A 16,349-nucleotide genomic window follows, 5' to 3' on the forward strand; every position below is an offset into this window, starting at 1 on the left:
TGGACATTGACAATATATGAATTGTTAAATTTATTAAAGTTGGATACATTTAACAAGCTTTCCGAGAGTATTGCTTAAGCAATAAACGTCCCTTACCGGTTTGTGGAAATTGTGAAAACAATGCACTGATATGCAGAATATCGAACCCGAACATTGAAAAATTGGAATATGAAAAATTAATTTTGTCGAAAATATGTCAACCAGACGCTACAAAAGTGTAAACTTGATCTGTAGTTTGACATTTTAAAGTTGTTCAGCAAATTTCATATTATTCCTCAAACGTTTAAAGAAATAAAGTGTGGAAAACTGAAGTGGGACAGACAGACGGACGGACGGACGGACGCAGAGGAAAGCTATAGTCCCCTCCGGTGAAAACCGGTAGGGGACTAATAAATGTATTGTCATAATAAGTTTGTTCATGTTTTATGTGTGTTTAAATACAGTCACACGAAGCTCTTATCAGTCATTATCAAAACTGAAAGAGAATCTTCAACATGTTTCCGTTTAATAGTTGTACAGCAATTTCAATTTCGGGCACAACGGGTTCGGGTAAAACAACCTTTGTGAGGAAACTCATCCAAAATATGGCCGAAATGTTTGAGCCCGTAACTCCTAGAAGATTATTATACTGTTATGGTGTCTATCAGAACGAAATTCAGGTCATGGAAAGTCGATTTCCGTTTGTGACTTTTCAAAAAGATTTACCATCCGACTCTGACATAGAGGAACTTAGCGGTGATGATAATTTGATTGTTATTGACGATTTAATGAATGAATGAAATAACAACAAGGATATGGAAAAACTGTTAACAGAGGGGGCGCATAATAAAAAGTTAAGTGTATTATACTTAAATCAAAACATGTATTTTCAAGGGAAACATTCAAGGACCATAAACCTAAATACCTATTACTTGGTTTTGTTAAAAAATCCAAGAGATGTTTCGCAAATTCAATGTTTATGCAACCCCTTGTAGACTTTAGATTTTGTTCATTTGAAAGGAAATTGTCCAAAGAGAATGTAGAAATCGGGAAAAAATGAGCATTACTTTACTAAACGTTTCATCTTATTTGAAATTAATTTTTCACAAGAACACCCCGAGAGAACAAATATTTCGCTTAACAAGTGCTAGCAATAATTAAGATCATTCACAATGTCCTAAGCGCATCAATTCTTCTAAGTAAGAAGATACAATCCATTGTAAATAGACACAAAAAAGTCTTTATTAACTTTACTAATTCAAAGAAGCCTGTGAAAACTAAACTTCGCGCATCAAAAAAAAACATTACCGCTTGCTTTCTCGAATTTTTGGAGAAGTGAGAGATTTTGTTATGAAACTTTTAAAATGAAGCATACGCGAAAAATGGTTCTGATTCCTGAGGATAAATATAATCGAATGATGAGCGAGACTCGAGCCCCGCCTGTGCAGTTAAATGACGCGACAACGCAGACAGCAACAACGGAACAGGAAACCCCACCCCCTCCTGATCAGGAAATGAAAGTAGATTTAAATTTTTTATAGGCATTTAAAAATCCTAAAAATTTTTAACTTTATGCTAATTTGGGTAAATTTAAGCATGCTTATAAATCAGAAGTATTCATCAGTGCTTAACTATTACGAGAGAAAAGCAATTTGTTGATAATTTCTACATAAAAAACGGCACTGAAAAGGGGCCCATTATCTATAGCTTAAGTGTTCTCTATTTACACGTAGCTCACTGTGATAAGCAAGATATCCAAGAGATGTTTCGCATATTCAGTGTTTATGCAAACGGGCTTTTCCCGGGAAATCTAAAACTTTGATTGAAGCATACAATGACTGCACGAGAAAACCTTATGGTTACCTTGTGTTAGATTTATCTCCCCATAGTGAAGAGGGCTATCGCATCCGGACTGGCGTCTTTCCCGACGAGACCTGTGTTGTATATAAACCCTTGTAGACTTTAGATTTTGTTCATTAAGGTCTTCCGTTTCCAACGGAAGACCTTTCTATTATTGTGCGGGAAAGATTTTTTTTTTTTTTTTTTTTTTCTTCCTAGACGCGAACTTTGAGGCTTCATATCTTGCTTATTTCTGAACGGTTTTTGCTCAAATTTTCAGGGCTAATGTACTTTACAAAACACTATCTTAAGCAATTCATAAAATTTAGAATTCCTTTTCCGTTAAAGAGTTATTCCCCTTTTAAAAATTTTTAGGGCCTTTTGTTTCCAGACAAAGGCTCCGAGACTATGATAGCAGGGAATGGGAATCCAACGAATTTGAATAACAGAGACATTGTAGTTGTGCACATCTGTTTTTGTTTTTAGATTACGTTTTTTATTTAGGAAAAGGTAGGGGGTCAAAAAACAGGATTCAAAAAAGTGCGAAAATTTAGACATATTTTCCTTTATATCTTTTAAACGAAAAATATTTTGTTAAGACATGTAGAATAAAAGTTGTGCAAAATATAGAGGGCTTTCATATGACACCAATAAAAAAGGGCTGGCCCCTTAAATAAAGGGCCAATGGCCCCTAAAAAAGTTTGCTTAATAACCCAAAAACGGTTAGGATTTTGATATGGCTGTCGCTGGAAAAGTTGTTTGTTGGGATCTCATAAAGGTCGCTACAATGTTATTTTGTATGTGATTTGTGTAGTATGAGTGTAAAAAGCTTTACATGTTAACATGTACCTGTTTTCATTTGACAAGTTAACGAAAGTCTTTGCGCGTACAACTGGCATAAAGTCACCGCAGAAAGTATGCTGGTTTATACAAACGGCATTAATTCATAAGAATTGTTTTTTTAGAATATACGTGCTTTTTTTAGGAGTTTAAGTCATTGTTGTTAAGTTCTTATAATGCTCAACCCTTAAAAACGGGATTTGGAAAACAAATTATTGTTTTTCTTTTCTAGTAAACCACAAAATATGGAATTAAAAAAAATCTATGCATTACATTTTAGTTATTAACTCCATACATTTAAAATCTACCTTGAATCAGAGCTGGTGTGTACCATTACGTGGTCGCGGCTGGACTACCTAGCGGTCAGGGGTTATCTAATACACGAGAGTTGCGTCTCTCATATATGATTTTATTTATCCGCAAACCCAAGAATTGTTTTCGTTTTGATTACACATGTTTTTTTATGGATTAAACGATTGGGTGTCAATTAAGAAATCGTTCAGTTAATTAATAAAAGCAATGTCATTCTCGATCTAAAGCAATAATAGATATAGACTAGACACGATCTCGTTGCGAGCAACGAGGAGGTCTTCCGTTCGATTTTTAGAATGAAATATGACATCATCGAGTTTGATTTTCGACAGCAAACATGTTATGGAAAAGGAGTGAAGTACTAATGCTTTATTGTATTGTTTTTGTATAAGTTCTCTTGCTTTTTTAACCTAATCTAGCTTTAATAACCTTTCACAAAATGGCTCTCATTATAGGGCTATAGATAAAAGATTTTAGAGCTCTTTGATCCCCTAATTTAAGGGGCAAGTCCCTTTTTCTTGGATTCAAATGAAAAGACATTTAATTCTGAACACATTTTGTCAGCAAGTGTTTAGAAAATTGTTGGCCCCTAAAAACCCTTAATTACGTAACACATGATAAAATCATTACATTTGCTTGAATATATAACTATAAGATAAACACATTTGCTTCTATAACATTTCACAAAATATTTCTTAGTAAAGGGCTACAGATTAAAGACTTTAGAACCCTTTGGTCCCCTTTTATTAGGGGCCAGCCCCTTTTTCTTGACATGGAATGAAAGGTCATTAAATTCTAAACAAATTTTGTTCAACAAATGTTTAGAATTTCGTTACCGTTTTGGAGATATGTGAGAAAGGTTTTAGGGGCCGGTCCCTTATCTCCTTTTAGGGGCCGTTCAACGAAATTCTGACGGTTGCTATTTGTTGAGAACATAATTTTGAACAACTTTTCTTTTATACTGCATTACAAAATATTTCTCCTTTCTGAGATAAGGGTGATCAAATTTTTTGACTTTTGGCCCCTAAGAACCCTTAATTACGTAACACATGATAAAATAATTACATTGCTTGAATACAGAACTATAAGATAAACACATTTGCTTCTATAATATTTCACAAAATATCTCTCAGTACAGGGCTACAGATTAAAGATTTTAGAGCCCTTTGGTCCCCTGATTTGAGGGGCCAGCCCCTTTTTCTTGATTTCAATTAAAAGGTCATTTAATTCTAAACAAATTTTGTTCAACAAGTGTTTAGAATTTCGTTACCGTTTTGGAGATAGATGAGAAAGAAGGTTTTAGGGGCTGGTCCCTTATCTTCTTTTAGGGGCCGTTCAACGAAATTTTGACGGTTGCAATTTGTTGAGAACATCATTTTGAACAACTTTTCTTTTATACTGCATTACAAAATATTTTTCCTTTCTGAGATATGGGTGATCAAATTTTTTGACTTTTGGCCCCTAAAAACCCTTAATTACGTACCACATGATAAAATCATTAGATTGCTTAAATACAGAACTATAAGATAAACACATTTGCTTCTATATTATTTCACAAAATATCTCTCAGTAAAGGGCTACAGATTAAAGATTTTAGAGCCCTTTGGTCCCCTAATTTGAGGGGCCAGCCCCTATTTCTTGATATCAAATAAAAGGGCATTTAATTCTACACAAATTTTGTTCAACAAGTGTTTAGAAATTCGTTACCGTTTTGGAGATATATGAGAAAGAAGGTTTTAAGGGCCGGTCCCTTTTCTCCTTTTAGGGGCCGTTTAACGAAATTTTGACGGTTGCATTTTGTTAGGAACATCATTTTGAACAACTTTTCTTCTGTACTGCATTACAAAATATTTTTCCTTTGTGAGACATGGGTGATCGAAATTTTGGACTTTTGGCCCCTATAAACCCCTAATTACGTAACATATGAGAAAATCTTTATACTGCTTGGCTTCATAACTGTATAATAAACATATTTGCTTCTATAAGTTATTACAAAATATCCCTCGGTAAAGAGTTATGGTTAAAAGACTTTAGAGCCCTCTAGGTCCCTTATTGGAGGGGCCAGCCCCTTTTTCTTGATATCAGCTGAAAGGTCTTGTAAATATAAACTTTTTTTACATTACATGTTTTAACAAAATATTTTCCAGAAAAGAGATAAAGAGAGAAAAGCACAAAAATTCACGACGCTTTTTTAATGTCAATTTTCGAGCCGTAGCGAGCTTTGGCGCCAGTAGTGCTAAACATACAAAACAACAATCATGCAAAACTTCAATCTTTCCTTTACCTACCGTAGAAATTTGAGCTTAATATCTCTTATAGTTTAGGAGAACAACAGAAGACAAAATACCCATATAAAAATTAGAAAAATCTCAATATCTCAAAAACGGATGTGACGTCATCAACACAAATTTTTTTTAATCAGGTTCAGACCAATATCTATCATATCTGAAACTTTCATTGAGATCAGCCGAGTCGTTTCTGAGAAATCGCGTGCACAAAAATAGGAAGAAAAAAAATAATAATAACTAGACACGATCTCGTTGCGAGCAACGAGGAGGTCTTCCGTGCGAGTTTTTGAAGGTTATATGACCTTGACTTTGATATTTGACCCTTCATTTCCTTATCGGGGCAACAACAACGAAAAATTTATGGTTGACTTTTGTTAGGAACATCATTCTCAGCATTTTATTCTATATTGATTTTCAAAATGATGCTATTTAAAATATTTGTTCTGTTTGAGGTATGTTATCAACGTGTTGTACTTCTGGCCCCTTAAAACCCATTAAAAACCCCTTAATACGGAACACATGATAAAATAATTATAATATATTGTTAAATAAATGTGAGATGAACATTATTGCTTCCTAAACATATTACAAAATAATTTTCAGTAAAGTGCTATGGAAGAAATACTTTAAAGCCCTTTTGGTCCCTAAATTGAAGGGCCAGCCCCCTTTTCTTGGCATCATACGAAAGTTCTTTTGATATTTAACATATTTTGTTCAACAAGTGTTTAGAAATTCTTTGCCGTTTTAGAGCTATCTGGGATAGGACATTTTAGGGGCCGACCCCTAATCTCCTTATTGGGGCCAGATAACGAAACTTTTATGATTGAATATTGTTTAAAACATCATTCTAAGCATCTTTTATTCTATACTGCTTTTCAAAATATTTGTTCTTTTTGAGATATATTCGATCGAAGTTTTGGACTTTTGGCCCCTTAAAACCCCTAATTACGTAACGCATTATAAAAATTTTATAATGTATAGTTTTATTAGTGAAAGAAGAACATTTTTGATTCTTAAACATATTACAAAATATTTCTCAGTAAAGTGTTATGAAAGAAAGAATTTAGAGCTTTTTTGGTCCTTGAATTGAAGGGCCAGCCCCTTTTTCTTGGCATCATACGAAAGTTCTTTTGATATTAAACATATTATGTTCAACAAGTGTTTAGAAATTCTTTGCCGTTTTAGAGCTATCTGGGATAGGAATTTTTAGGGGCCGACCCCTAATCTCCTTATTGGGGCCAGATAACGAAACTTTTATGATTGAATATTGTTTAAAACATCATTCTAAGCATCTTTTATTCTATATTGCTTTTCAAAATATTTGTCCTTTTTTGAGATATATTCGATCGAAGTTTTGGACGTTTGGCCCCTTAAAACCCCTAATTACGTCACGCATAATAAAATTTTTATAATGTATAGTTTTATTAGTGAAAGATGAACATTTTTGCTTCATAAACATATTACCAAATATTTCTCAGTAAAGTGCTATGAAAAAAGACTTTAGAGCCCTTTTGGTCCCTATATTGAAGGGCCAGCCCCCTTTTCTTGGCATCATACGAAAGTTCTTTCGATATTAAACATATTTTGTTCAACAAGTGTTTAGAAATTCTTTGCCGTTTTAGAGCTATCTGGGATAGGACATTTTAGGGGCCGACCCCTAATCTCCTTATTGGGGCCAGATAACGAAACTTTTATGATTGAATATTGTTTAAAACATCATTCTAAGCATCTTTTATTCTATACTGCTTTTCAAAATATTTGTACTTTTTGAGATATATTCGATCGAAGTTTTGGACTTTTGGCCCCTTAAAACCCCTAATTACGTAACGCATTATAAAAATTTTATAATGTATAGTTTTATTAGTGAAAGAAGAACATTTTTGATTCTTAAACATATTACAAAATATTTCTCAGTAAAGTGTTATGAAAGAAAGAATTTAGAGCCTTTTTGGTCCTTGAATTGAAGGGCCAGCCCCTTTTTCTTGGCATCATACGAAAGTTCTTTTGATATTAAACATATTATGTTCAACAAGTGTTTAGAAATTCTTTGCCGTTTTAGAGCTATCTGGGATAGGAATTTTTAGGGGCCGACCCCTAATCTCCTTATTGGGGCCAGATAACGAAACTTTTATGATTGAATATTGTTTAAAACATCATTCTAAGCATCTTTTATTCTATATTGCTTTTCAAAATATTTGTCCTTTTTTGAGATATATTCGATCGAAGTTTTGGACGTTTGGCCCCTAAAACCCCTAATTACGTAACGCATTATAAAAATTTTATAATGTATAGTTTTATTAGTAAAAGATGATTATTTTTGTTTCTTAAACATATTACAAAATATTTCTCAGTAAAGTGCTATGGAAGAAAGACTTTAGAGCCCTTTGGCCCCTAATTTGAGGGACCAGCCCCTTTTTCTTGTTATCAAACGAAAGCTCTTGTAAATATAAATTTTATTTGCTCTATATGTTATGGTAAAATATTTTCAGGAAAGGAGATAAAGAACGAAAACCCCTTAAAAATTACGTCGTTTTTTCAAACTCGATTTTCGGGTCCAGGCGAGCTTCGACGCCTTTGAAGCCAGACAACCATAAATGCCTTTAAACACATCTACAATCTTTTGTCTACAATCCCTGAAAATTTGAATTTAATATCTTTTTTCGTTTAGGAGGAGATAGCAGGACAAAATGACCCTCTAAAAATCACTAAAACGTCAATATATCCCGAACGGAAACGACGTCATTAAAATAAAAAATTATATATAAGGTTTTTATCAATATCTACAAGATCTGAAATTTTCACGAAAATCGGTCAAGTCGTTTTCAAGAAATCGCTTGTACAAAAAAGCGTAAGAAAAAAAAAAATAATAAAAGGGAAAAAGAAACAAAGCAATAACAATAAGGTCTTCCGTTGGAAACGGAAGACCTTAACTAGACACGATCTCGTTGCGAGCAACGAGGAGGTCTTCCGTGCGATTTTTTGAAGGTTATATGACCTTGACTTAGATATTTGACCCTTTATCTCCTTATCGGGGCAACAATAAAAAAAAATTGATGGTTGAATTTTGTTAGGAACATCATTCTCAGCATTTTATTCTATATTTGTTCTGTTTGAGGTATGTTATCAACGTTTTGTACTTCTGGCCCCTTAAAACCCATTAAAAACCCCTTAATACGGAGCACATGATAAAATAATTATAATATATTGTTAAATAAATGTGAGATGAATATATTGCTTCCTAAACATATAACAAAATATTTTTCAGTAAAGTGCTATGGAAAAAAGACTTTAGAGCCCTTTTGGTCCCTAAATTGAAGGGCCAGCCCCTTTTTCTTGGCATCATACGAAAGTTCTTTTGATATTAAACATATTTTGTTGAACAAGTGTTTAGAAATTCTTTGCCGTTTTTGAGCTATCTGGGATAGGACGTTTTAGGGGCCGACCCCTAATCTCCTTAATGGGGCCAGATAACGAAACATTTTATGATTGAATATTGTTTAAAACATCATTCTAAGGATCTTTTATTCTATATTGCTTTTCAAAATATTTGTCTTTTTTTAAATATATTCGATCGAAGTTTTGGACTTCTGGCCCCTTGAAACCCCTTATTACGTAACGCATAATACAAATTTTATAATGTGTAGTTTTTTTAGTGAAAGATAAACATTTTTGCTTCTTAAACATATTACAAAATATTTCTCAGTAAAGTGCTATGGAAGAAAGACTTTAGGGCCCCTTTGGCCCCTAAATTGAAGGGCCAGCCCCTTTTTCTTGGCATCATACGAAAGTTCTTTTGATATTAAACATATTTTGTTGAACAAGTGTTTAGAAATTCTTTGCCGTTTTAGAGCTATCTGGGATAGGACATTTTAGGGGCCGACCCCTAATCTCCTTATCGGGGCCAGATAACGAAACTTTTATGATTGAATATTGTTTAAAACATCATTCTAAGCATCTTTTATTCTATATTGCTTTTCAAAATATTTGTCCTTTTTGAGATATATTCGATCGAAGTTTTGGACTTCTGGCCCCTTAAAACCCCTAATTACGTAACGCAGAATAAAATTTTATAATGTATAGTTTTATTAGTGAAAGATGAACATTTTTGCTTCTTAAACATATTACAAAACATTTCTCAGTAAAGTGCTATGGAAAAAAGACTTTAGAGCCCTTTTGGCCCCTAAATTGAAGGGCTAGCCCCTTTTTCTTGGTATCATACGAAAGTTCTTTTGATATTAAACATATTTTGTTGAACAAGTGTTTAGAAATTCTTTGCCGTTTTTGAGCAATCTGGGATAGGACGTTTTAGGGGCCGACCCCTAATCTCCTTATTGGGGCCAGATAACGAAACTTTAATGATTGAATATTGTTTAAAACATCATTCTAAGCATCTTTTATTTTATATTGCTTTTCAAAATATTTGTCCTTTTTGAGATATATTCGATCGAAGTTTTGGACTTCTGGCCCCTAAAAACCCCTAATTACGTAACGCATGATACAAATTTTATAATGTATAGTTTTATTAGTGAAAGATGAACATTTTTGCTTCTTAAACATATTACAAAACATTTCTCAGTAAAGTGCTATGGAAAAAAGACTTTAGAGCCCTTTTGGCCCCTAAATTGAAGGGCTAGCCCCTTTTTCTTGGTATCATACGAAAGTTCTTTTGATATTAAACATATTTTGTTGAACAAGTGTTTAGAAATTCTTTGCCGTTTTTGAGCTATCTGGGATAGGACGTTTTAGGGGCCGACCCCTAATCTCCTTAATGGGGCCAGATAACGAAACATTTTATGATTGAATATTGTTTAAAACATCATTCTAAGGATCTTTTATTCTATATTGCTTTTCAAAATATTTGTCTTTTTTTAAATATATTCGATCGAAGTTTTGGACTTCTGGCCCCTTGAAACCCCTTATTACGTAACGCATAATACAAATTTTATAATGTGTAGTTTTTTTAGTGAAAGATAAACATTTTTGCTTCTTAAACATATTACAAAATATTTCTCAGTAAAGTGCTATGGAAGAAAGACTTTAGGGCCCCTTTGGCCCCTAAATTGAAGGGCCAGCCCCTTTTTCTTGGCATCATACGAAAGTTCTTTTGATATTAAACATATTTTGTTGAACAAGTGTTTAGAAATTCTTTGCCGTTTTAGAGCTATCTGGGATAGGACATTTTAGGGGCCGACCCCTAATCTCCTTATCGGGGCCAGATAACGAAACTTTTATGATTGAATATTGTTTAAAACATCATTCTAAGCATCTTTTATTCTATATTGCTTTTCAAAATATTTGTCCTTTTTGAGATATATTCGATCGAAGTTTTGGACTTCTGGCCCCTTAAAACCCCTAATTACGTAACGCAGAATAAAATTTTTATAATGTATAGTTTTATTGGTGAAAGATAAACATTTTTGCTTCTTTAACATATTACAAAATATTTCTCAGTAAAGGGCTATGGAAGAAAGACTTTAGAGCCCCTTTGGCCCCTAAATTGAGAGATCAGCCCCTTTTTCTTGTTATCAAACGAAAGCTCTTGTCAATATAAATTTTATTTGCTCTTTATGTTATAGTAAAATATTTTCAGGATAGGAGATAAAGAACGAAAACCATTAAAAATTACGTCGTTTTTTCAAACTCAATTTTCGGGTCCAGGCGAGCTTCGACGCCTTTGAAGCCAGACAACCATAAATGCCTTTAAACACATCTACAATCTTTTGTCTACAATCCCTGAAAATTTAAATTCAATATCTTTTTTCGTTTAGGAGGAAATAGCAGGACAAAATGACCCTCTAAAAATCACTAAAACGTCAATATCTCCCGAACGGAAATGACGTCATTAAAATAAAAAATTATATATACGGGTTTTATCAATATCTACAAGATCTGAAATTTTCACGAAAATCGGTCAAGCCGTTTTCAAGAAATCGCTTGTACAAAAAAGCGTAAGAAAAAAAAAATAATAAAAGGGAAAAAGAAACAAAGCAACAACAATAAGGTCTTTCGTTGGAAACGGAAGACCTTAATAAATTGTAGGTTTTAAGTTTAAAATAAATAAATTCTATTTGATAGAGTAAGGTCATTATACTGCAATTTTCAAGGCTTACTGGGTTCTGAGCTGTGTGGGTCTGTGCGTTGTACCTTTACGTAATCTATCGTTCGCCCACGGCCGAGGATCTCGGCCACGGCTGCACTACATAGCGGTTATTTATACACAAGATTCGCACACCGAGACGCACACTTCCATGCATATGAACGTGTTTGAGTTAATATAGTCGTAAATACAAGAACTGTTTTAATTTTATGTTATAAAAGTTTGTCCATTTTGTATTTATTTAATTAAATTTGAGTGTAAATGAATATTAATGAACGATATTAACCCAAATCGGGAACATCGTCAGACATATATTAATGGTTGGTTTGTTTATATAAAATATTTTATAAACTGTACAAATAATGTTTTAAATCAACAACAACAACCCCCCCTAAATATTAAACATTTAAATGATGATCATCCATCGCCCATGGCTGAGGAGATCCGGCACGATTGGACAAGTGATCCGCGGTCGGTTCGTGATCTTGTACCTTATCACGCGTTCATGTTTCATATTTTGGCATTTTGCACGGACACAACTATATTTTATTATGTTTTCAACTATTATTTTGGTTTAAGATGAAAAGATAAATTTATTTTACTTGTACAGTTGATTAAGCATTGGTGTATACGATAGCGTACAAGGTAGTTTAAAAATCAAATCAAATTATAATCAAAGTTCCATGTTACATGTTTGCGGTAGGTGCTAGCACGATAAAAGAATGTCCTGAGTTGAGACATTCGATGATTATTTAAAAGAATATTCACATGAGTTTTAAACAACTTTAGATTAGATTCTGTCGGTCACATATTAATCACTTCTGTAGTTTTTCTACATGTTCGTTTCATTTCATTATGGAAGCGAACTCATTGCTGCCCCCCCCCCCCCCCTGCGCCCCCCTCCTCCCGCCCCGCTGACAGGAGCTCGCGCTGTATTTTTTTTTTGGGGGGGGGGGGCGAAACGATATCAAGATCTGTCGAAAATCATTTTTGGTGGCTTCTTCTTATGTGTAACATTTTGTTTCACTTTCCCAACCGTTTGTTTATTCGGTCAGTCTGTGTTAATTCAATCGCCACGTGCGACCGAGAATCTTGTGTCGCTTCAGCGCACACAGCTCAGAACATATATAGCCCCGGGTCATCAATTGTTATGTAATTGAGTAACAGTTGGAATGGTGCTTTTACTACATAAAATATAAATAAAAAAATCATCCAGAAAAAATGTTACCGTAACTCAATAGTCAATACCAAAAATAAAAATCCGTATGATTGCAAACTGAAATCGGTTTTTCAGTATTCGGCGGGATTTGATTTTTTCTTCTAACATTAGTATTTTTATTGGTTTCAGAGAATACGATGTAAAAATACAAACAGGAAATAAATCTGATATTATTTACATTGATAATGTTGAAAAATATTTAAAATTAAATTAGTCACATTCGTTAGAAAACAATGTTATACAAACATCCGATAATTTTTTTCAACAATTCTAAATTGCACATTGTCTTCAAAAATTTACAAATATTTAAATAAAGAAGTTATCTTAGAGAAAAGGTTACGTGTTTTGTAAACGGGTTCGGTTTAAAAAAAAAACACAATTCCTGACATGACACATGAGTACATACTGTTTATTACAATGCTTGCTACCCTCTGAAAATTTAACTCGCCATTAAATATCTCATTTTTTAAATAATGTTTGTTACGATTACATAAACTGTGTGCGACAAATAGTAAATTTTCCTAAAACATTTTCTTATTTTCTTTTTCAAAACACGTTTTATATGCAGGCTTTCAATCACAACACGTTTTTATAACAAAAGCAGAACTGAAAGTTTAGTCATTATAATCGTTTGACACCATATCACATATATTTTCAACTCGCAGCAACAACGGAAGACCTACTCGGGGCTTTGCCACGAGCTCTGCTCTAGTTTGAAAGGAAATTGTCCAAAGAGAATGTAAAATCGGGAAAAAATGAGCATTACTTTACTAAACGTTTCATCTTATTTGAAATTAATTTTTCACAAGAACACCCCGAGAGAACAAATATTTCGCTTAACAAGTGCTAGCAATAATTGAGATCATTCACAATGTCCTAAGCGCATCAATTCTTCTAAGTAAGAAGATACAATCCATTGTAAATAGACACAAAAAGTCTTTATTAACTTTACTAATTCAAAGAAGCCTGTGAAAACTAAACTTCGCGCATCAAAAAAAAACATTACCGCTTGCTTTCTCGAATTTTTGGAGAAGTGAGAGATTTTGTTATGAAACTTTTAAAATGAAGCATACGCGAAAAATGGTTCTGATTCCTGAGGATAAATATAATCGAATGATGAGCGAGACTCGAGCCCCGCCTGTGCAGTTAAATGACGCGAGAACGCAGACAGCAACAACGGAACAGGAAACCCCACCCCCTCCTGATCAGGAAATGAAAGTAGATTTAAATTTTTTATAGGCATTTAAAAATCCTAAAAATTTTTAACTGTATGCTAATTTGGGTAAATTTACGCATGCTTATCAATCAGAAGTATTCAGAAGTATTCATCAGTGCTTAACTATTACGAGAGAAAAGCAATTTGTTGATAATTTCTACATAAAAAACGGCACTGAAAAGGGGCCCATTATCTATAGCTTAAGTGTTCTCAATTTACACGTAGCTCACTGTGATAAGCGGAGGCTCGAAGTCCATCCATCTCCATGGAGAGGGTGTTCGAATCGTATAGACATCGTTTTTTTTTTATTCATTTGCTTTTAATAAAACATGTTTTGCTTTTATTTTTGATTATTATGAAAAAAATATCTTGCACCATTTATATAATGACAACAATTACGTAATGTCGGATAAAAATAGCGCTAGCACAGACGTGAGATCATGCTGTAATGCATAATCTTAGAATGCATCGAATAAGTAGCAAGTGCATGTATTATTGTATATCATATATCAGAGAATGCAGTTCTATATTATACATGTACATGTACGGATGCACAGTTTCATATATAAAGATATTTTATATGTTCAAATGCCATTTCAAAATCCTGGGTTCGGGGGATTATGACAACTGAAAACATGAGACCATAAAAACCTTTTTTAGATGTCATGGTATCTTTTTATCAATTGAATAAATGAGACCATGGACCATTTCAACCTTTATAAATGTTATGGTATCATCATCAGAACCACATCTACATATGACCATGGATCATTAAAAACCTCTTAAGATGTCATGGTCTCATTATATAAACTGTATACATGAGACCATGGACCATAACAACCTTTATGCATATCATGATATCATTACACCAACTTTATAATGAGACCATGGACCATAACGACCTATATACATGATATGAATTATATCAACTGCACATTGGAGACCATGGACTATTACAACCTATACAACATGTCTTGGTCCTAGTACACCAACTGCATAAATAAGACAATGGGCCATTACAACCTATAGAGATGTCATGGTCTCATTATATCAACTGTATACATGAGACCATGGACCATTACAACATATATATATGTGTCATGGTCTCATTATATCAACTGTATACATGAGACCATGGACCATAACAAACTATATATGTGTCATGGTCTCATTACATTAACTGCATACCTGAGACCATGGGCCATAACAACCTATATAAATGTCTATGAAAATATATATTGTATTGGTCATTAATGTAGCATTCTCACTGTTAATATTATTATTAATTATTAATATATTCTTTTAAAAGAGCATTACTTTATAATAGATAAAGAAAGGCAAGAAGTAGGAGGTAAACACACTGGTATTCCTTCAACAGAAGAACTATCTGTTAAGGAAGCACTGGTAATCCTTCAACAGAATAACTATTTGTTAAGGAAGTTCTTCACCATCATGCATATGATATGGACATATCCCTGATGCGCTCAATCATATCTTAAGCTGCATCTCCCCCGAAAGGAATTTCAAGTACTAAGCGAATGTTCTTAGTACATCTTTATAAGACAACTGGCAGAGAACATACTAAAGATTATGAGAGAAATATAATTAGTATTGTCCAACTTTGAAAGAAGCACCATTCACAGAATAAGATGTATCCTCTTTATTTTGATATTGCTAAAACGCATTAAGAAAACTCATGATCAACATTCCAAATGTGAACATTTGATGTCTATAAGTCTTTTCCCAATATAAGTACTGGCATAAAATAAGAAATAAACAGTTCTGGGTAAATGACATGTCATATGAAAAACGAAAACAAGCAACTTTTAAACTTGTTAAATTATTGATATTTCTCTCAAACACCACAGTGGATGCTAATAATTTTTATTTATAAGTCAGGACTACCAGATCATAATAAGTCTGCATTATATGAAACATAATTGATCGCTACAAATTGTTCACGCTATTGCGGTCTATTGCCAGTTGTATGACATGAACATTGCATTGACTAAATAACTGTTCTCTCAGATTTTTTTTTCACTTGAACGTAAGACCTGTATAAGGCATTACAAGTAGAACAAAGACATAGAGGTGCACCACAGACAGGCAGAATTGCCCAGACTGGTGGACAAGAACAGGGCTACTATTCCAGTCTGTGAATCATGCGCCATGTAATTTGATCATTTGATGAATTATCCAGTCTTAGTTACACCATGTAGCAAAATAACAGAGGTTGGCCAGATTATACATACAATTTCCAGTGCCTTTGTCTATGATAACACTACCAGTCAATTGTTAAACGTATGGACCCAAACATTTTAATTAATGACTATTTCAATATAAAATCTTACAAATTCTGATAATGATATAAATATAAGGAATCATTCTTTGAATATTATGAGGTGATAATTTCGGTCGGGGCACGATCAAATCTATCATAAAGCTCTTAGGACTTTATTGGATTTGATCACCTCCCAACACTATTTGATCACCTCATAATACTCAAAGAAATATATCTATATCAAACTGTTAAAATCATACACAATTACTTAAAGTAAT

General features: G+C 33.4%; 1 pseudogene; it reads left to right on the forward strand.

Moving 5' to 3' along the window:
- Positions 1-16,349, forward strand: part of LOC128174831 (uncharacterized) — a 394,133-nt pseudogene that overhangs the window by 12,893 nt on the left and 364,891 nt on the right.

This window comes from Crassostrea angulata, chromosome 2, assembly GCF_025612915.1.
Source record: "Crassostrea angulata isolate pt1a10 chromosome 2, ASM2561291v2, whole genome shotgun sequence".
NCBI classification, from domain to species: Eukaryota; Metazoa; Mollusca; class Bivalvia; order Ostreida; family Ostreidae; genus Magallana; species Magallana angulata.